Source organism: Lepisosteus oculatus, chromosome 14 (assembly GCF_040954835.1).
Source record: "Lepisosteus oculatus isolate fLepOcu1 chromosome 14, fLepOcu1.hap2, whole genome shotgun sequence".
NCBI lineage: Eukaryota > Metazoa > Chordata > Actinopteri > Semionotiformes > Lepisosteidae > Lepisosteus > Lepisosteus oculatus.
In genome coordinates, this window is record NC_090709.1 from 9,296,424 (window position 1) to 9,317,301 (window position 20,878).

The 20,878-nt window shown below is 42.6% G+C and overlaps 3 non-coding genes across 3 annotated transcripts; 2 read left to right on the top strand and 1 right to left on the bottom strand.

Annotated features, from left to right (window-relative positions):
- Window positions 1-1,234: 1,234 nt before the first annotated feature.
- trnak-uuu (transfer RNA lysine (anticodon UUU)) lies at window positions 1,235-1,307 on the top strand. Its single transcript has one exon. It is a non-coding gene; the product is annotated as a tRNA-Lys (tRNA).
- Window positions 1,308-10,161: 8,854 nt separating this feature from the next.
- On the top strand, window positions 10,162-10,325 carry LOC138243518 (U1 spliceosomal RNA). The gene has a single exon (XR_011192173.1). It is a non-coding gene; the product is annotated as a U1 spliceosomal RNA (small nuclear RNA).
- An 8,540-nt stretch (window positions 10,326-18,865) lies between these two features.
- On the bottom strand, window positions 18,866-18,937 carry trnac-aca (transfer RNA cysteine (anticodon ACA)). Its single transcript has one exon. It is a non-coding gene; the product is annotated as a tRNA-Cys (tRNA).
- Between the last annotated feature and the right edge of the window lie 1,941 nt (window positions 18,938-20,878).

Consider the following 20,878-nt stretch of genomic DNA (forward strand, 5'->3'; position numbering starts at 1 on the left):
GATTAAACTATGCATAGAAAAACAGCACTACTGATTATTTTCATGGACCGATGCACACTTGTTCTGTACAACTCGAGTGATAAAGCCCTGTCTGCAAATATTGTAGAAGAAAATAAAAGGGTGAAACAACGCCCCAACCACAGGAATGGTAACAGGAAGGATCGTGTTCTTATTTGATATGTCCTTTTGAGATGTCTTGTCAATGCACACAGGCGTTAGAGCTGAATAATTTACTTTAAGTGATGTTTTTAAACAAAGATGGAACATGTTATTTCTATACCAGGAAGAAAGGAGCAGACTTTAACTTTAAGAGGCAAAAACGACACCTTATCAAAGCTAATATTAATTAAAATGACATCACAACAAAAGAGTGGAGCCTTGAGTGAATACAATTAGTTTTCATTGGACGTCTGTCTCCATAACTTTGTAGGTGAGAGAGAGGATTGTGATAATTTGCAGGTGCTTCTCAGAAGTGCGTTGGTGGTACAGGCGCCTTCCAAATAATTGAGTCGGATTTGAATCCCAGCCAGTACAAACCCAAATCTTTTCAAGATAATTTGTGGTCCGCTAACACATCTTTTGAAATACTACAACAGGTAACACCCCGTGTGAAACATCATGAACATCTGTTAAAGCCTGAGTTTTACATACTCTAACGTAAATAAACGTAAGTATCTTCCGGTGTGTGAGCCAATTTCTCCCAAAAATATTCGTTAGTCTGTCGGGAGGCTGTGCAGGGTGTTAAGAAATAGAATTTCTAAAAGACAGGCTCCCTAAGCTTAACATCAAGGCAGAAAAAATGCTGTTTTCTCTACAGAAATGCACTTTACATTTCAGCACTGTTGCATCTCCCTTTATAAAGGGTGTGCACACGTATACAACCACGGCATTGAAAGATTTTTTTTTTAAATTATTGTTCCAAAAAAATGTTCCATTTGTTTTCTTTTTAATTTTGTTGATTAAAAGATTTTATTAAATGTGAAAAAAATCTGAATGTGAAAAAAGGTCAAAATGCTATTGAAAAAAAAATCAGTAATGTGAGGAAAGATGGATTGTGGGAGCCCCTTGACTACCCATGTCATGCTGTATTTCTCACTCATTCTACTGGGAGTGGTGCCGTCGCTTCATGATAAAGTCTGTCAGTGGTCATTCCAGACGGGTCAGGTATGACTGCTCTTCGGCACAAGAGACACGTGACTTGGCAGGATCCCGACAGTGTCGGTTTTTTTTCAGAGCCCGGATAGCTCAGTCGGTAGAGCATCTGAATTTTAATCTGAGGGCCCAGGGTTCAAGTCCCTGTTCGGGCTGCTGTGCCGTTTTTAATTCTATTGTGAATGTCATTCTAAATAGTCTTTTATCTTTCACTCTTCTAGCTTTACTGTGGTTATTTTAAATGTCCATTACTTGTATTTACAGTAGTGTATTTAGTGTTTCATTTCACAAACCGAAAATCTTCAAGTAGATCTTGTCACTCTACTCCACGTAATAATCTAAATTAAATCACAGTAGAGTACAGCTCACACAGTGAGAACTCTTGAATACGACAAGAGGAAAGGCACACTGCACATCATCACGTCCGAGTTACAGTGACAGCAGAGGTTGGAAGCGAAGTAGTTTTTATTACTCGCTCGCTGAACGATCTCTCAAGAAACCTCGGTTGAGATTTAATGGGTGTCTAATAATCACGTTCAAAAAGGTGACGATAAGTTTTTTTTTTAACTAGGTAGCCTTAATGGCAACACGGTGTGAGTAGATCTTAAAGCAGCTGCAGACAGAGTACCCGTAATGGCAACACATTTCTGCTTTGAGTTCGGCCTTTCTTATTTCTTCTGCAGAACCAGTGGTATCGGAATATACTGATCCGCATAAGAAGCGCTTTCGGGTTCTGATCATTTTTATTGAGCGCTGCTCTAAACTTTGCATTTGCTCGGGCTAGTTTTCCCCATGAAAAAAAAGCGTATCCCTAATTACATTATTTCACTTTTTTTTTCTTATCAACGAGTAGAAAGAAATAAAATATATACTTCATTATAAGTACCACAGGCAAGATGGCTGGTGGTCTTAGGTGTTGCGTTCAGGTCGCAGTTAACCCTGGAGACGTTTGTTAAAATCTCACTTCTAATAAAGAGGTCTTTCTCGTTAGAGTAGAAACGATAGAAGCCTTAAGCGGGAAAAAAATCACAACATCTCGCATTTCACGTGTTTAATGTTAACTGTCTCAGTGGTTGCCTCGGTGATTGATGGCTCTTCTCCCTCGCAGGGTAACGGCAAACTTCTTCAGAGAGGGAGTCTCCCACGCACGGCTTTTCTTTATCAAGAGCTGAGACAACAGAAACAGACTTCCAACTGACATGAATTACTTCTTGAGCGTTTATGACCGTCTTTAAAAGCTGAGGGCAGGTGAAAAAGTCTTTGGAAATGAGGAAATGACTGCTGACGGTAAACAGAGCTGACGCTCAGCTGCAGACAAGCGCTCCTCTTTAGTATAGTGCTGAGTACCCCCGCTTGTTGCGCGGGAGAGCGGGGTACGTTTCTGTGACAGATCGCTGGTTTAATTTTTTAACAACCTGAGTTCACTTAAAAAGTGTGTACTGTGTCCTACGTTTCGGACTAGTTACTGCGGTAGAATATGGAGATCATCTCCGGCTTTGAGCTCAACTGCAACAAGAAGTCCTGCTAAATGTAGTATAGTGAGTAGACATCGCGTGACAACAGAACGAGAGTAGAAGGCAGGTATATATGGTGTAATTGTGTGATCTGTGTAGTTAATAAAATAGTTAAAATAATATAAAAACGTCTCTTTATTAAGATACACAACATTTATGGCGACGAGAGATGAGTGCTTGACGCACTCAAAGCGAGCAGAACACCGCAGATTTTAGTTCTCTTGCTGGTAGAAACGAACTTCTGAATTTTCGGACTTTTCGTTTAGCTTGCGCCATGGAAGATATGGCAGCCGCGCCGAGAAGCTTTGCTTATGCCCAGCTTTTTCCACCGCTTCTACTGAACCTCGGAGCACCGGATTTGTATACGGAATACAAGATATGGATGGAGCCGTACAGTTTTTTTTTTTTAAATAGCCAGTGGATCTACAGAAGCTCAGGATGCCGTGAGACGTGCTACATTACTGCCCTGTATCGGGGCTTCCGTGCAGCGGATTTTCGACAAACTCCCTGGAGAAAAAGGTACATATGAACAGACTGTAGCTGCCTTAGACGCTTACTTTACACCGCGGAGAAATGTGGTTTTGGAACGGCATAAATTTAGGCAGAGAAGTCTCAGGACGAATCTGTTGATGCTTTTGTGACTGCACTAAGAGGACTGGCTAAATCGTGTGACTTTGGAGTATTGGAAACTGACATGTTAAGAGATCAACTTGTGGAAAAATGTGCACATAAGAGACTATAAATTGCTGCAGGATAAAGACTGACTGTAGAGATACAAATGGTGATAGATACAGGAAGTCAAAGAAACTTCATTGGAGTAGAACTTTTAAAGAAAGTGTTTGCACACAGAACTAAACTTCAGCAGACTAAGAAGAAATTTTATGCCTATGCAGAAATTAGTCCACTTAAGTGTGTTGGCTACTTTGAGGCACAGCTGAAATGGCAGAAAAATGTAATAAAGGACAAAGTCTATGTAGTTGAAGGAAATGTAGAAGCGTTGTTGAGAAGAAAAGCATGTTTTGATCTGAAGATTCTGAATGTAGGAGACACTGTCAATGCGGTTGACCAGTCTTCAGAGAGGTTTAAGCGGTTAGCACAGGAATATGAGTCACTCTTTAAAGGTTTAGGACAGATCAAGGGTTACAGTCACAAGGTTACAGTAGATGAGAAAGTTTCACCAGTAGCTCAAAGTCTGAGACGAGTACCCTATCCGATGATAGAAGCTGTTAATCAAGAGTTAGATAAAATGTTGGTTGATGGAATTATTGAAGACGTGAATGAAGGTGCAGAATGGATCTCAAATATTCTGATAATACCTAAAAAAGACACCAAGGAAGTGAGACTGTGTGTGGATCTGCGAGAAGTGAATAAAGCAGTTATCAGAGAGAGACATCCAGTACCAACGGTTGGCAGCATATTGCAAGCAGTGCAAGGAGCCAAAGTTTTTGCAAAGTTAGATGTTCGAAAAGGGTTCTGGCAAGTTGAGTTGGCCCCAGAATCAAGACACCTGACTACCTTCATCACACACAGGGATTGTTACCATTTCAGAAAAGTTCCTTTTGGCTTGTCTAGTGCCCCAGAGGCCTATCAGAAAGCTATGGACTTGATGTTGTGTGCAATGCCAGGTGTTGTATGGTATATGGATGATGTTGTAGTACATGCGGAAAATGAAGAACAACTAGAACAGAGGCTCAGGCAAGTATTCCAAAGATTCCAAGACAGAGGCTTAACTTTAAATAAAGATAAGTGTATATTTGGCCTGAAAGAGATCGAGATACTGGGACATTTGGTCACTGCAGAAGGAATAAAACCAGACCCGAAAAAAGTGACAGCTGTTTGCAGTGCACCGAGACCTGAGAATGTTGCACTTTTGTGCTCATTCTTAGGAACTTGTGGATTTTTGATGAAATTTATTCCTAATTTAAGCAGATATATCAGAACCCCTTAGAAAACTAACGAGGAAAGGACAGAAGTGGGAATGGACATCGGAAACTGAGAAAGCCTTTGCCGAGTTGAAAAGAGCACTTGTAACTGAACTATGTCTGGCATATTTCAAACTAGATGCGCCACCAGTAGTGATCAGTGACGCGAATCCTGTAGGACTTGGAGCAGTATTGCTACAAAGACCAGAAGAAGCCAGTGGCATATGCAAGTCGCTCACTTACCCCAACAGAAAGGCATTACTCGCAAATAGAGCATGAAGCCTTGGGTTGTGTTTGGGCAGTGGAACATTTTAGGACATATTTATGGGGAGGCAAGTTCACACTCCAAATGGATCATAAACCCTTCATTTACATGTTCAATCCCAAAAAGGCAACATTGTTACCACCCAGGATACAAAGACTTGGATTGAGATTACAGCCATATTATTGCAAAATTGAACACATAGTAGGGAAAACCAATGTTGCAGACTCATTGTCACGTCTTCCTTTACCAGACACAGAAGACACTGGTTACGTAGATACCTATGTTGATAGAGTGCTTTCAATCAGCACTTATGAACGGCATCCACTGACACTTGAGGAACTTAAGCAAGTAACAAACGAAGATGACACATTGAAATTGTTGATGTCCATGGTGGAAAAAGGACAATGGCCTAATCCAATTCCAGACGAACTGCAGCCATACCACAGGTGTAGGTTGGAGTTATCTACATATGATGGACTGCTTTTAAGAGGACAGAGGATTGTGTTACCGAAAACAAAAATCAGACAAGCATTGAAAATAGCACATGAGACACATCAGGGTGTGGTTCGTACAAAACAGTACCTGAGAAGCAAATTTTACTGGCCCAACATGGACAGTGATGTTGAAAGACTAATCAGGAATTGTTCCACTTGTGTGTTGAATCAGCCATTGCAGGAGGATCAACCTCTCCAACCACTTGAATTACCACCAAGGCCTTGGACAAAATTGGGCATTGCCCTGGTAGGTCCCATTCAGAATGAACACATATTGACTGTCATAGACTATTATACTTCTTAACCTGAGGCGGTTGTTGTATCAGACATATCTTCAGCCACAGTTATTAGAGAGCTGATGAACATCTTTGCACGATTTGGTTATCCACTAGAGGTAGTAACAGATAATGGCAGGCAATTCATAGGACAGTTGTTTGAATCATTTCTGACTAATTGTGGAATTAAACACATCCGTGCATCACCTTACTATCCGAGATGTAATGGCAAAATTGAAAGATTTCACAGATACCTGAAAAAGGCCTTAGAAGCAGCTGTGACAGAAGGAAAAAAGAGAGAGAGGAACTCCCTAAGATTCTGCTGACTTATAGATCAACACCACACAGGGCATCTGGAGAAACCCCAGCTAATCTTATCTTTGGGCGTGATATCCGGACTAAACTACCAAACGTGGAAAAGAAAGAAGAAGAGCCAAGGGACATTCAAAAGACAAAAGATATCCATAGACATCATGAGGAGTATGCACACAAAATGAAATTATATGCAGACCAGACACACGGATCATAACTTCAAGGTCGGTGACGTAGTGTTTGTGGCTGGCCTAGACACCGGTAAATTGGATGCCAAGTTCAAAGACACTCGCTATGTGTTATTGAGAAACACCTCTTGTAACTCTTTTGAGTTAGTGAATGTGGAAGATGGCTCAAAAATAATGAGAAATGTGAAACATCTTTGACACGCTCCTCCATTGGATCTTGATTTTGAATCTGCAGAAACAGAAAATGCTGAGAATACAGGACTTTCTAACGTGCAGGAAGTGCCGAGTCTTCAGACAGTGGAGAGTACATCCGTAGGAGAGCCAGTAACTTTACCCAGAAGTAACGTAACAACCATTAGTGGCAGGGTTATCAGGAAACCGGCTCATTACAGAGACATTTAAAAATACAGGACTTGCATAGCTCTCTAAATGTTAAATTGCCCTATTTTGTTTGTGTTATCTATGTAGATGTTGCTTAGACTGCTAGAAATGAGGTGATATTTAGAAGTGACTTAAGTAGAAATTGAACTAAAATTTGAGTTGGTACGCATAGAAATTGTTGTAAAAAAAGATGAATGTATTGAATAGAAATGAAAGGGTTTATATATATTTTGTTGTTATAGTTAATAACTGTTTACTGTGTGTTGATATAAAATTGTTACAATTGTATGGTAAAGTTATAGACTTTAAAAATAACAAAGGAAGGGATGTAGTATAGTGAATAGACATCGCGAGACAACAGAACGAGAGAGTAGAAGGCAGGAACATATGGTGTGAGAGCGTGATTTGTGTAGTTAATAAAATAGTCTAAATCATATAACAAAGGTTCTTTATTAAGATACACAACATGCTCGATAAGCTACTGGACACACGCGCCCCTCCTCACACAGACCGTGGAAAAGCCCCCGAGTGGGAGGGCTCTCTCTTCCTCCCAGGAGCTCTTGGACACGACGCACAGACAGGGCGCGGGGAGCCGCCGCCTGCAAACACCGCTCCAGGCAGGACTCCACTCCGCAGGAGCCGCAGAGCAGAGGCGATGGGGACATCTTAGCTCCTGTGCAGAGACTTGAGCTGTTGTTGCTGTGGACGCTGTCTTTTCTTTTCACAGGGTAGGAGTGAATGTTGAGTTGCCCTTAGAAATAAAACAGAGCACTTCAACGGCACGGGTGTTTGTGCGTGCGCCCTGGTGATTCTGGGAGACAGATCGAACCTGGGCTAAAAGAGAGGGGGCTTAGCCTTGCATTTGCTAGTTCGAAGTTGTACAACCCATTTGTATCTGCTAGGCGGCGCAGTCGTTGTGCACAAAGAAAGCTTTGAAAAGCGTCAAAAGCAAGTCATTCTGAGTTGGTCGGTTGTGTTTTCCGTTCAGACGCGAAATGCTGAAATGATCTCTCGGCTCCTCGGTTGTCATTTCTGCTCCGTAAAGGAATCACAGCACGCGTCGGCTTCCAGCACGGTGGGTCAAGACACGATGCCTGGGATCAGAGAGAGCGATGTCTTCCTTGTTAGTATAGTGGTGAGTATCCTTGCCTGTCATGTGGGAAACCGGGGTTTGATTCCCCGACGGGGAATCGCTCTTCTACCTCCTTAGAGAAAGGACTGGCTTTCACTTCTCTGTATTTTCTTTCACAGCGCTGTGCAGCTTTTCATTGCTGTTGCTTTCCTGTTCCTGATGGTAGCGGTTTACAGAACAGAAAGTCCTCATGGGACATACCCTCAAACTCATATCTAACATAAACGAGTGAATTGGCCAAATCGATTACAGACTCACCTAATTGCAATGAAAAGCATCTGCTCATCTTAACGCGCTCTACCAGTGTACTTTTGAAAACATCCGCCATTTCAATAATTCCATGAGTGACTGTGTCTTTCAGAGGGGGCAGCAGGTCGAGCTGTTTAGCAGCTTTTTTTCACACATAATACGTGTCAGCTCTTTTGTTAACAGTAAATAATGGTGTTCAAAAAAAGTGTCTGTTTATTAGGTGTAAAAATTCCTTAACGTCTTTGATGCTGTCATCAAAGATAAACTGCAATCAGCAAAGATAATCTAATAATAATAATAATAATAATAATAATAATAATAATAATAATAATAATAAAATCTTTGCATACTGCCCCGTCTTTCTCACACCTGAAGAAGGCTCCACAGCCGAAACGGTGTGTTTCCTTTCTTCTCTTTTCAACATTGAATAATCCTTTACTTGTTCCTTTGCAGCCTACGCATGCTGACGCAGCTACCCACCTGAAATATAACATTCCTATAATCACAACTATGAATTTCCACTCTGGGTATTACATGTCACAACGCAGAAATGCAACAGTGACGTGTCGTAATTACAAATGTACATGATAAGTGATTTTGTCTCTCTTACCTTAGTGTCGGAATATTAAGATGTTCTGGTGACAAGGAAGGAGGGAAAAAGTAAATCAGCAGAAGGGGTGCTATTTTGTTGACTGTTAATCCTTACATGTTCAGAAGGTCATATTTAAAAAATGGTACAGTAAATTTTCTTATACTTAATGATTTTCATAATTTGTCACATTACCTCAGTGGCAGAATTGTGAGACTATTTTATAATCAAGAGGGAGGGTCATAGCAATATGCAGAAAGTGTCATCACCCTTTGCTTATCTTCGGTTAACCATATTCTCACATGCCATGATCTAAATGTCCCATTGTAGGCTATATTAACATTTCTTGCAAAATGCAAGATTTTGAGACTTTTAATAATCAGAAGGCAAGGTCGTGGTAAATATGCAGAAAACGCCAGTGAATTAATGGTTTGCTTTTGTCTTATTTACTTGTCGTCTAACATGCCAGTTTGTGTTATTGTGAGTTTTCAAAATTGGTTTTCGATTTTCTTAAATGTGTTTCATACAAAAATGCAATTTGGATAATCATTATTTACATATTACCCTTTACTGAGGCTATGTCCAGTAATCCACTCGGATTAGTATTTTTAAAATAACTAAAGAGAGCCACCTACAGGCGAAAGGCGGCATAACATCACAGTAGCATCTTATAAGGTGGAACGAAAAACGCGAGTAAGAAGCTGGCGAATAAGAAGCCAACTTCAGCTTCGTTAATGCAACAGGATTGGGTGAGGCGAGGTGGAAAAATATTTCTTTCTCTGAATCCTAACATTTTTGTAGTTGTTCCAGGACTTCCCGCCCCAGATAAAGCTGCCAATACATCACTTGTTTCTACTGCATCAATATCAGCAGTGTTATCGGTACTAAGCTCCACAGCCGAAACATTGTGTTTCCTTTCTTCTCTCCGTGAAAGTCGATTTGATTTGTCAGCGAAACCGAAACTTAACCCTTTTTATAATTGCAGGAAATGCGAGTGTTTAACACGTGTCAGAATCACCAGGAATGTCCAATAATGACGAACATTGCAACCCCCCAGAAAACCATATTCACCCATGAAAAATGATCGTCGAATGGCTGGCGGGAGACATCATTTATACTCCCGTTGCATTGTGTGGCGCGGGCTCCGTGTCCCCTGAGCGGGACTGGAGGATCGTTTATTTGCAATTCTTTGGAAAGGAGCTGCTTTCGAAATCAATGCGTGCCTGGATGTTCGCGAACGTGCTCCCTTGTGTTGGCTTGTCCCGCACTGGAGGAGCACAAGGCAAGTCTTCACAAGACAAAAACCTCTAGTGCACAGCACTCTGAAAACATTTCTTGGCTGGCGCATTTAATTTCAGCACAGAAACCGCACCAGTCGAACAAGTCGGCCAGACGCGCAGCGCCTCCGCCCTCTTGTGGCCTTGCGGCGTCAGAGCAAGAGGCTCCTTCTTGCTGCCGTTCCGCTGCCCCGGCGGCCGGCGAGGAGGAAGCGCCGGAACGCTATGTTGCAGAGCCCCGAGAGGGAACCTTGAGTGCACACTTTGAAGGGGCGGGGGGCTGCCTTCGCGCTCTGCCCCCGGTCTCTTGCGCGAGTACTAAATCTCACGGAGCCAGCCAGGCGAGGAGATAGCCTAGGCTGCGCGATTAGTGCTGAGGGTGTGGGCCGCTTGCAGGGGCTTGTACAACACATACTTACCTGGCAGGGGAGATACCTTGATCAAAAAGGAGGTTCACCCAGGGCGAGTCTCGGCCATTGCACTCCGGCTGTGCTGACCCCTGCGAATTCCCCAAATGTGGGAATCTCGACTGCATAATTTCTGGTAGTGGGGGACTGCGTTAGGGCTCTCCCCTGATGTGCTTGGTCCAATATCAGATACGGAAGAGTTACGACACCACGAGCTGCGATAGGATCCCAGTTCGAAAGGAGTCGATGCCACTGCTGGTTCCTGGTTTCTTTTAGTTAGAGGTCCGGAGAAGCATTTCAAGCTGGTTACACTACTCCTTCCGGACATTCATTCCCTTTTCAAAGTCAGTCGTTTTGCTGTAGTCTGCATTATTTAGGCTGATTATCGAGGTTAGCCTTTATTTGGTCATGGGGGCCTCGGTACTGTATGCTAATTCTCAAGACAGTTTCACCCGTTTTCTGATTGCTAGGTTCTGTACCAGTGCAGATATGTCAAACAGTGAATGGCTGAACCTCTATTGTATCCGTGCTCAATGAATGAAATCAGTAATAAATGAATATATGTATAGTTATACGAAAAACAAGTGGTTTATCGACTCATCTTTATTTGCAGATTTAGAGGCAGCTTCGATATTCGTTTTACAAACGGGTTTTTTTTTTATATGGGTCACACACATGCCATAGCAACAAAACATCTCTAGAGATGAGGCTATAGATCACCTTTCCATCCTCCAGGTTTTCTTCCCAAATCCTACGGCACCAACGGCGACCCCTGCTGGCCGAGAGAGCAGAAGCTATTCCCAGGAAGTCTCCCATCCAAGTACTATTCAGGCCCAACCCTGCTTAGCTTCAAAAACCAGACCAAATCAGGCGCGTTCAGGGTGGCGAGGCCACAAGTGAAAGCAGAGGTGCCTGACTCGCTACTTGAAGCTGTGCGTGGCTGGAGCTCCGTGCCCCCTGAGCAGGACTGAAGGATCGTTCGTGTGCAACTCTTTGGAAAGGAGCTTCTTTCCAAATCGCATTGCGTACCTGGATGTTGGCGAATGTGCTCCCTTGTGTTGGCTTGTCCCGCACTGGAGGAGAACAAACAAACTGCATGGAGGAGCACAAGGCAAGTCTTCACAAGACAAAAACCTCCAGTGCCCAGCACTCTGAAAACATTTCTGGGCTGTCGCGTGTTTATTTCAGCACATAAAGCGCACCAGTCCAACACGTCGTCAGAGCAAGAGGCTCCTTCTCGCTGCCTTTCCGCTGTGTTGCAGAGCCCCGAGAGGGAACCTGGAGTGCACACTTTGTGGGGGGCGGGGGACCGCGTTCGCGCTCTGCCCCCGGTCTCTTGCGCGAGTACTAAATCCCACGGCACCAGCAAGCTGCCAGGAGACAAGTACAATATCGCGGGACAGGGGGCCTTGTCATTGATTGTTACATATGAGACGGGGATTAGGAGGAGACTCCGACTGATTGGTAAAGGGGAACACTAACACCAGAGTGACACCCCCGGCGTCTCTTTTTGAGAGACGCCCTGGGATTTCTTAATGGCCATGGAGGGTCGGGACCTCAGTTTTATGCTTTCCCCGAAGGACGGCGCCTGTTTGTGCAGCAGAGTGTCGCCATCAGGATGCTGGGGCATAAGAAAGCCACAGTGAGCTCCCTACTGGTCCCAGTCACACCTCTTGCAGAAGCAGCAGCAACCTGAGCTTTTCCGGGGGGAATCTCCCATCCGGGTGCCGGCTAGGCTCACACCTGCTGGGCTGCCGTGGGTGAGCCGAGTCAAGAGTCGCAGGGTGAGATCTAGTCACCGGGGAGAAACGATACAAGCGAAGGATTACTCGGCTCCCAGCACTTGAAAAGACCGACAAATGACTCGTTCCCACCGGAGCTGAATGTACCTGCATGTGTCGTGTCCTCTTCTTCCCCCGCCCCACTGTGTTTGCTGTATTGTCTTTGAAGCCGGCCCCCGAGACGAGACGGGCTGTTCCTGTGCCCCAATTAACACTTGACAGGTGCCATTCCCCGGCATTGTGGCCATTGTCGGTGGTCACACGCAATAAGATAAGGTGGAGGAGAGCGGGGCATGCCCAGCGCCAGACATTCAAGGAGGGGGCTGTGCGAGGTGAGGTGAGGTGAGGTGAGGTGCGACACGCCGGAGCCCCGACGCTGCTAATGCGGAGCACTTGTTGAACTGGCATTGAAAGGACGTGTGAGCACGGAGCGAGCCTTCCCTGCGGCGGAGCGTGGAAACTTTCTCCCCGCGCTGCAGGAGTTGTGTGCGCTGCAGCGGTGCCGAGAGAACAGCACAGAAGGCAGCAGGTTCTGGAGAGCGGGTAAGAGCCGGAGGCGGCGGCGTGCGGGACAAGGTGCTGGCCTAGGCTGCGCGCTTTGTGCTTTGGGTGCGAGCCGCTTGCAGGGGCTTGTACAACTCATACTTACCTGGCACGGGAGATACCTTGATCAAGAAGGAGGTTCACCCAGGGTGAGGCTCGGCCATTGCGCTCCAGCTGCTTGGTGGAGAAAACACACAAGAGAGTTGGCACTCAGAGTGTCGAAGGGTCGATGTATACTAGGGCTCAGTTGAAATAAAACGTCAGGACTTTTCCGACTAGTGTCACACGAAGAGAGTACATCCTTCCCAACCCCTCTGCGTCTGTCTCAGTAACTCGCTGTGATCGTATAGTGGTCAGTATTTTGTGTTGTGGCCGCAACAACCCCGGTTCGATTCCGGGTCCTGGCAGAATAGGAGGAGTACTGCCTGCCTGGATGGTTGATGAACGACAGAGGCCACTCCGACCTCTTCTCGGTTTTCTTCAATGACTTACTAAGGATCTTCTTCAAATTCGCCCATGCAGGGGAAGCCAGTTACACCAAAGCAAACGCAGGAAAGTGCATTTCAAGCAGAGACCAGGAGGGACTTGTTTACACCGAGAGTGGTCGGAGAATGGAACAATGCGCCCAGCCCTGTTGCTGAAACTGATTCTTGATGAGATTTTCGGCTCACTAAGAGGCTTGTCCCCTCCACCCGCCCATCTCTGTGTACAGTAGAGCCTCCTGTCCAGCCAGCACATGTCCACAGACATTCACAACGGCGACTTATCATAAAACGTTTGCACATATAGTTAAATTATTAGTTGTTTTTACAGGAAGTTAAAAAAAACACTTGAATTACTTATCCAGTCTCTCGAAATAAAGTTATTTTTCAAGCAATGCAACAAACGTCGGGCAATGTGTTTTTTTTAATCCAACATTGACAGCCACATCTTAAATCTTGTCAGTCAGCTCTTTTTTCTCTATTTGAATTGTGGCTTACACATCGCACGACTTTAAAAGCTAGAAAAACAGGTTTCAATTCACAATAGCTGGCGAGCCTTGTTAGCTGAAAAAAATTTTGAATCCCCGGCGGAACACATTCTGTAAGAATCAGCGCTTTTATAGTAAATTTCACCTTTAAAGGTGGCTTCTCAAAACGCTTTACGGGATAAAAACAACAAGAACAGCAACAACAACAATATTGTATTTCATTGCACTTTGAAAACCAAGTAATAACTTAACTACATGTGCAAACGTTTTATGATATATCGCTGTTGTGAATGTCTGTGGAGTGTATCTTATTTGCCTTACGTCCTGGTGATCTCGCTCGCCCTCCCCCCCCTCTCCCTCAATTCAATTCAATTCAAGGTGTTTTATTAGCATGACAGATGGGTACAATCAGTGTTGGGTATTTACTTTGCTTTGCGATTCCACTTTTAAATTGTCCAATGTGCTGCTGTAATACAGTTTAAAATATAGTAAGTCTAAACTGTATCAGCTTTATTTATGGGTTGCAATTTAGAAAAAGTCAAAAACCGCACTCAAAATGCAATTTAGAGCTTTCTGGCAAGAGGAGACACCCAAATTAATAATGTAACATGCCACTGTTTGTGCATGAACAAAGTTATACTGCTATTTTCATTAGATACGCGATTAAAAAAAATATTTTTTTTGAATCCCCGGCGGAACATATTCCATAAGAATCAGCGCTTTTATATATCGCCTTTAAACAGATATATTTAAACACGCGTTTACGATTTAAATCAAAACACAATTCAAATCAATATAAATGTTTATTTTGTAACGCATAGGTGGCTATTCATTGTTATTAAAAAGACTTAAATTCGATCATGTTGTGATATTTAGAAATATAAATTTGTTTGGTGCGAGTAAGTTTTTATTTAATCTCTGACCAAGGGAAACGTTTCATTTTTTCAAAGAAATCTTTGTTAAAAGAAACAGTCATAGTTCCAATGGGATTCGATCACAGACCATGTGACATGGGAGTTAGGAACCTAGCCCCCTGCGCCACCAGCAAGGTCACATGCAGGGTGCTGAAAAAGCACTACAGAAACATTATCAACAATGTACAGCGTGTACTATTCTTGTGTTGCGGTACATGAATATAATTATATCGTTATTAATTTCTTTAGATACGCGATTCCATATTATATTCCCTTTTAATCAAATTCTAAAAGTATGCTTGTTGACTCCGGTATCTCGTTAAAGACTTCGATGCTTAAAATGTTTAGGGAGAAATGGAATACTGGTGTGTATTTTTTCTTTAAAGTACCAAGACCATCCATATACTGTATGTTTGTGTTCCAAAATTAATATCGTTTATGCCCTTCACACCCGTTACAGTATGCTCCTATTATTTTTATGCTCAGCTACTAAGATTTCCCTTCAGTGGTAAAATTCCATATAAATATTCAATACTTAAACGGGCACATTTAAGACATTAAATATACATATACATACTGTATACAGTACAGTTAGCATACGGTAATATGTTCATGTTCCTAAATCAATCTCTTTTATGAGCATGTGAAAGGCATGGTGAATCGATTCTCAAAAATTACTGTACTTTGGATTGGAAACAAATGCGTGATTGCGAAATGTTACTTTTACAAACACGGTCAATGAAAACAATAATAAGGACCAGGGTAATACTTTGAGTTTACAGCTTGTCCAAGGTCATTCATTATTAATACTATTAGTAATAACTTCGTTAAAGACTTTAATGGCTACAGCTCAAACATGAGAGGTTGAGCTTTATTAGCTCCACCTTGCGGAAATTCCGGATACTATTATTTTGCTTGCGGTATTATAGGGGAATTTACGGTAACTCGCGGTATTTACCGGTAACTCGCGGTAGACTGCGTAAAGGGCACCACAAAATAATGCGGTATCGCCCGTGCATTTTGAATGGCTGCATCTGTAAATGATATCTCCCGCCAGCCCTTCAAAGATACTTTTCCATGGGTGAATATGGTTGTCTGGGGAGTTGCGGTGTTGATCACTATTGGACTTCCCCGGTCTCAAGTGTTGTTGTTGGACACGGGCAAAAGACTTGCATTTTCGGAAAATATAAAGAAGGTTAAGGTTTCGGCTTTAGCGGAGGCAGTGTTTACATTGACAATAATAAGAAGAAGATCGTCCCTGGGTGGGCTTGAAACACCAATCTTTCAGTTAACAGTCGAACGCGCTCGCTGATTGCGCCACAGAGACTGATGCGAAAGGCTTTTCTCCATTCGCACCTTCCCGGTCAAAAAATAAACATTGCTTGCATTTTCTTGCCAGTCGGCAATATTCCTTCTGCTCTGATAGCCAAGAATTACATTTCATTTTTCACAAGCTGTATGAATTTCTTGAAAAACAAGTTGTTGCAGAAAGGAAATGCATTCATGCTTTAAACTAAATCAAGCCCTATGCGGTTGTCCAAGATGGTAGTTTCTGCACAAAAAGACAGGAAGAAAGGCACAGCTCGGATGTGGAGCCAGGATCTCCAGTTAATGAGACAGGTACTTAAACCGACTCAGCTATGGTGCCGGCAGAATTCTCCTCTTTTATAGCCGCTTGGACACACCGCTTTGAGCCATCTGCGTTCCCGAAGCCCTGAGTCTGCCGGCTGAGCAAGCTGCCTCCTTTACACGGAACAGGAGCCCTGACCGTAAGAGAAATGAAGAGAAATGGCTTTTATTGAGCACTTTTCATGTCCAATGCGCTTGACATCTCCCAAGGGCGACAGAGTTCATTTACGACACTTTTCCTTTCTTTCTTTTTTCTGTACTCTTTGATGAAACAAAACGAGAAATCATGTAAGGGAAAATGTCTTTTTTCATGGAGAAAACATGCACCAGGAAATGTTGTGTTTAGAAGAAGTGAGTTAACATGAAAAGTGACCTAATTTACCGGAGCAAATGCTCACCTAGCAAGATCTCCTTTACTACAAGAGAGAAGTAGAGTGAAAGACGTGATCATTTCACGCCGTTGTGGAACAAAACGCTTTTTTCTTGGAATTCTAAATCAATCAAAAAGTGATGATTTTTTAAAACTGATAAAAATGTAGAAAACACATTTCTCACTTAGAAATTTAAGATGGGGGTGGGGTATTACTAGTAGCGGCGCTGAACTCACCATGGTGCAATTCATTTACGTGACGGGTTAGTTGTTTAATGGATAACGCATCTGATTTCGGTTTATAAGATTGTCGATTCGACTTCTATCGGGGTTGTGTGATTTACAGTGCCTTGCGAAAGTATTCGGCCCCCTTGAACTTTTCAACCTTTTGCCACATTTCAGGCTTCAAACATAAAGATATACATTTTTTATTTTATGTGAAGAATCACCAACAAGTGGGACACAATTGTGAAGTGGAACGAAATCTATTGGATTTTTGAAACTTTTTTAACTAATAAAAAAATGAAAAGTGGGGCGTGCAAAATTATTCGGCCCCCTTGCGTTAATACTTTGTAGAGCCACCTTTTGCTGCGATTACAGCTGCAAGTCGCTTGGGGTATGTCTCTATCAGTTTTGCACATCGAGAGACTGAAATTCTTGCCCATTCTTCCTTGCAAAACAGCTCGAGCTCAGTGAGGTTGGATGGAGAGCGTTTGTGAACAGCAGTTTTCAGCTCTTTCCACAGATTCTCGATTGGATTCAGGTCTGGACTTTGACTTGGCCATTCAAACACCTGGATACGTTTATTTGTGAACCATCCTTTGTAGATTTTGCTGTATGTTTGGGATCATTGTCTTGTTGGAAGATAAATCTCCGTCCCAGTTTCAGGTCTTTTGCAGACTCCAACAGGTTTTCATCCAGAATGGTCCTGTATTTGGCTGCATCCATCTTCCCCTCAATTTTAACCATCTTCCCTGTCCCTGCTGAAGAAAAGCAGGCCCAAACCATGATGCTGCCACCACCATGTTTGACAGTGGGGATGGTGTGTTGAGGGTGATGAGCTGTGTTGCTTTTACGCCAAACATATCGTTTTGCATTGTGGCCAAAAAGTTCGATTTTGGTTTCATCTGACCAGAGCACCTTCTTCCACATGTTTGGGGTGTCTCCCAGGTGGCTTGTGGCAAACTTTAGACGAGACTTTTTATGGATATCTTTGAGAAATGGCTTTCTTCTTGCCACTCTTCCATAAAGGCCAGATTTGTGCAGTGTAAGACTGATTGTTGTCCTATGGACAGACTCTCCCACCTCAGCTGTAGTTCTCTGCAGTTCATCCAGAGTGATCATGGGCCTCTTGGCTGCATCTCTGATCAGTCTTCTCCTTGTCTGAGCTGAAAGTTTAGAGGGACGGCCAGGTCTTGGTAGATTTGCAGTGGTCTGATACTCCTTCCATTTCAAGATGATCGCTTGCACAGTGCTCCTTGGGATGTTTGAAGCTTGGGAAATCTTTTTGTATCCAAATCTGGCTTTAAACTTCTCCACAACAGTATTACGGACCTGCCTGGTGTGTTCCTTGGTCTTCATGATGCTCTCTGCACTTTCAACAGAACCTTGAGACTATCACAGAGCAGGTGCATTTATACAGAGACTTGATTACACACAGGTGGATTCTATTTATCACCATCAGTCATTTAGGACAACATTGGATCATTCAGAGATCCTCCCTGAACTTCTGGAGTGAGTTTGCTGCACTGAAAGTAAAGGGGCCGAATAATTTTGCACGCCCCACTTTTCATTTTTTTATGAGTTAAAAAAGTTTCAAAAATCCAATAGATTTCGTTCCACTTCACAATTGTGTCCCACTTGTTGGTGATTCTTCACATAAAATAAAAAAAATATATCTTTATGTTTGAAGCCTGAAATGTGGCAAAAGGTTGAAAAGTTCAAGGGGGCCGAATACTTTCGCAAGGCACTGTAAATCAGGCTCCTCAGAAATAGATGTCCGTTATGTAAATTAACCCCACCTGAAAGCAAACGTTGGGTCTGGGTTCCTTTCTTTCCTGCATGAAATAGCAAATCGTTACAAAAAAAAAAACAAACACCAACTAATGTCCAATAGTCCAATAGTTAGTCATTTAAGTAAACATGAATATACTGTAAGGTCTTGGTACATGGGAGTGGATTTCAACCACAATTAAAAAAGGGCAAATTATAATTACAGGCTTCAGACACTTTGTCATACAAAGGTGACCAAACACTCCCTAACTTTCAGGTTTGCTTGAACCTGTAACAAAGAAGCAGTCTGAAACTCCCATTCTCTGTTGTCACTGTCTCTAACGCCAGACATGATGTTTCACAGATGTGCAGTGTGCCTTTTCTCTTGTCATGTTCAAGATGATCTGCTGCATAAGCTCCTATCTGGGTGTTCTATACTGCATTGTTATTTCATTCAGATTACCTATGTGGTGTAATTTTCAAATTTTCAGGCACCTGTAAACACCAGCTGACCTCAATGTGATTTGAACACGCAACCTTCTGATCTGTAGTCAAAAGTGCTACCGTTACACCACGAGGTCACTCATGACAAGTCCTTTTAATTCCCCCAAAGAGAATAACAGTAATGCTAGAATAACTAGTATTAAAACTAATACTACTACTGTTAATTCTCTAACAGTAACACTATAATTATAAATAATATTTACATGAATATGAACATTAAAACTAAAACTATCAGTAGTGCTATCATCATTAATACTCACATGAACACTAGCATTAAAACAACCAGTTGTACTCTCATTAATATTAATATGAATACAGTAGTATTAGTATTTGTTGCTACCCATGACGTCACATCGCTCTTTGTGATGAACGCGATACACCTAGACGCGCACAGTGACATGGCGCCTGTCCCCGTGGTTACCATACTTATGATTTATAAACACGGGAAAAATACATGTAAACTGTTACTTACATACATTTATCAACTTGGAATATATTTTTTAGCTCTAGGATACAGTTACCTAAATAATAATAAGAATAATCATTGTTTAATTTCGGTTTGAACATTTTTTACACTAAACGCACTGTGGTAATTGATTGATACAGTCTTTATTGACTGTTTTCTAGATATTTAAAACAGGATCAAAAACAGAAAAAGAACCAGTACTCACCAATCGGTGAAGTTAATTGTTTATTCTACGGTTTTTCAATTGAATTAATTGGTTTTCGATAGATAAGTGATCAATAACTCTCCTCCGTGCGCGCCCTGCGCCTCCCGCGGTCTTGCTCTCTGATCCAGGTGCTCAGGCTGGTGTCTGTGACATCACAGCGCTCTTTCTAACAGAGCAGAGCGAGTCTCCGCTGGAGGAGACTCCTGTCCGGAGCCCGGGGTTCTTTTCTTACAGATATAACATCCCCCCCAAAAAAGAACACACCAGGCTGTGAAGAGAAGCAAATCATAACGGTTGTAAAAGGAGAGCGACAAACCAAGGAATGAAATTCATTAAACAGAAAAAAAAATAGTTTACTTCGCAGATTTATGTGTTACAAGGCGTACCCGTGTGGAGCAGTAGAGAACGAGCACAAGTCCCTGTAATAAGTGCTTTTAAATGTTTTAAACGAATCATCAAAGTACAGAAGCCAGGAGGATCAGGAACCTGATCCTGGAGGTTAAAATGTGTATCCTGGTTTTATTTCCAGCCTGCTCTCAGTTCCATAGGTAGTCTGATTATTAATTAATAATTAACTGTATAACTGTTACAATAATTCATCTAATTGTAAATTTATAAGACTGTGAGACACCTGTGAGTGACATATGAGAGCTGGTGATTCCCTGGGCTGGTGTGGAATCACACACAGACAGGTCTTCTGTGTGATCTGAGTCCCACTGCTGAGAGCTACAGACTGGTCAACTGGTCACTACTGTAGACACGGCCATCGGCCCATCGGCTACTAATAATCAATATACAGTGTACTGACCAAAGTGTCACTACTTGTGTTTATTACATAAAAACTGATGGTGTGCTTATCAATCGTGCATAAAATGTACATAGCAGAGGATGGTTTTGATCAGTTGATCTCTGAGTTACAGACCCAGCACGCTTCTACTAACGAATGTCCTGGGGTGATTCAACACAACTACTCTATCTTTGCTTTCTAAAAGTGCGCCCGAGATGGAAAAGTCTAAACGGTAAACGCAGACGTCACTTTGAGCACTTGGTCTTTTATAGTACAAATCATCACACGCTGCTCTACAGGGGCGTGTCTTCAAGATCGTTGTGAACCAAACCTTCTGCCAAACTGAATCTTTTGTCGTTAATTCCCAAATCTTCAATGAGAATCAGTGAAACGAAAACCAAGCCCATGTACACACTCGCGTCCTAGTGTGAAAGAAAAATGATGTAAGCATTTGAGAAATAACGAGAGTAGTCTGAACATCTCCAGCCTGTCAACTGCTCTACAAAGAGATCGCTCCCTCTACACCCACTTTATAACGCTGAAAATGATTCAGGAAGCAC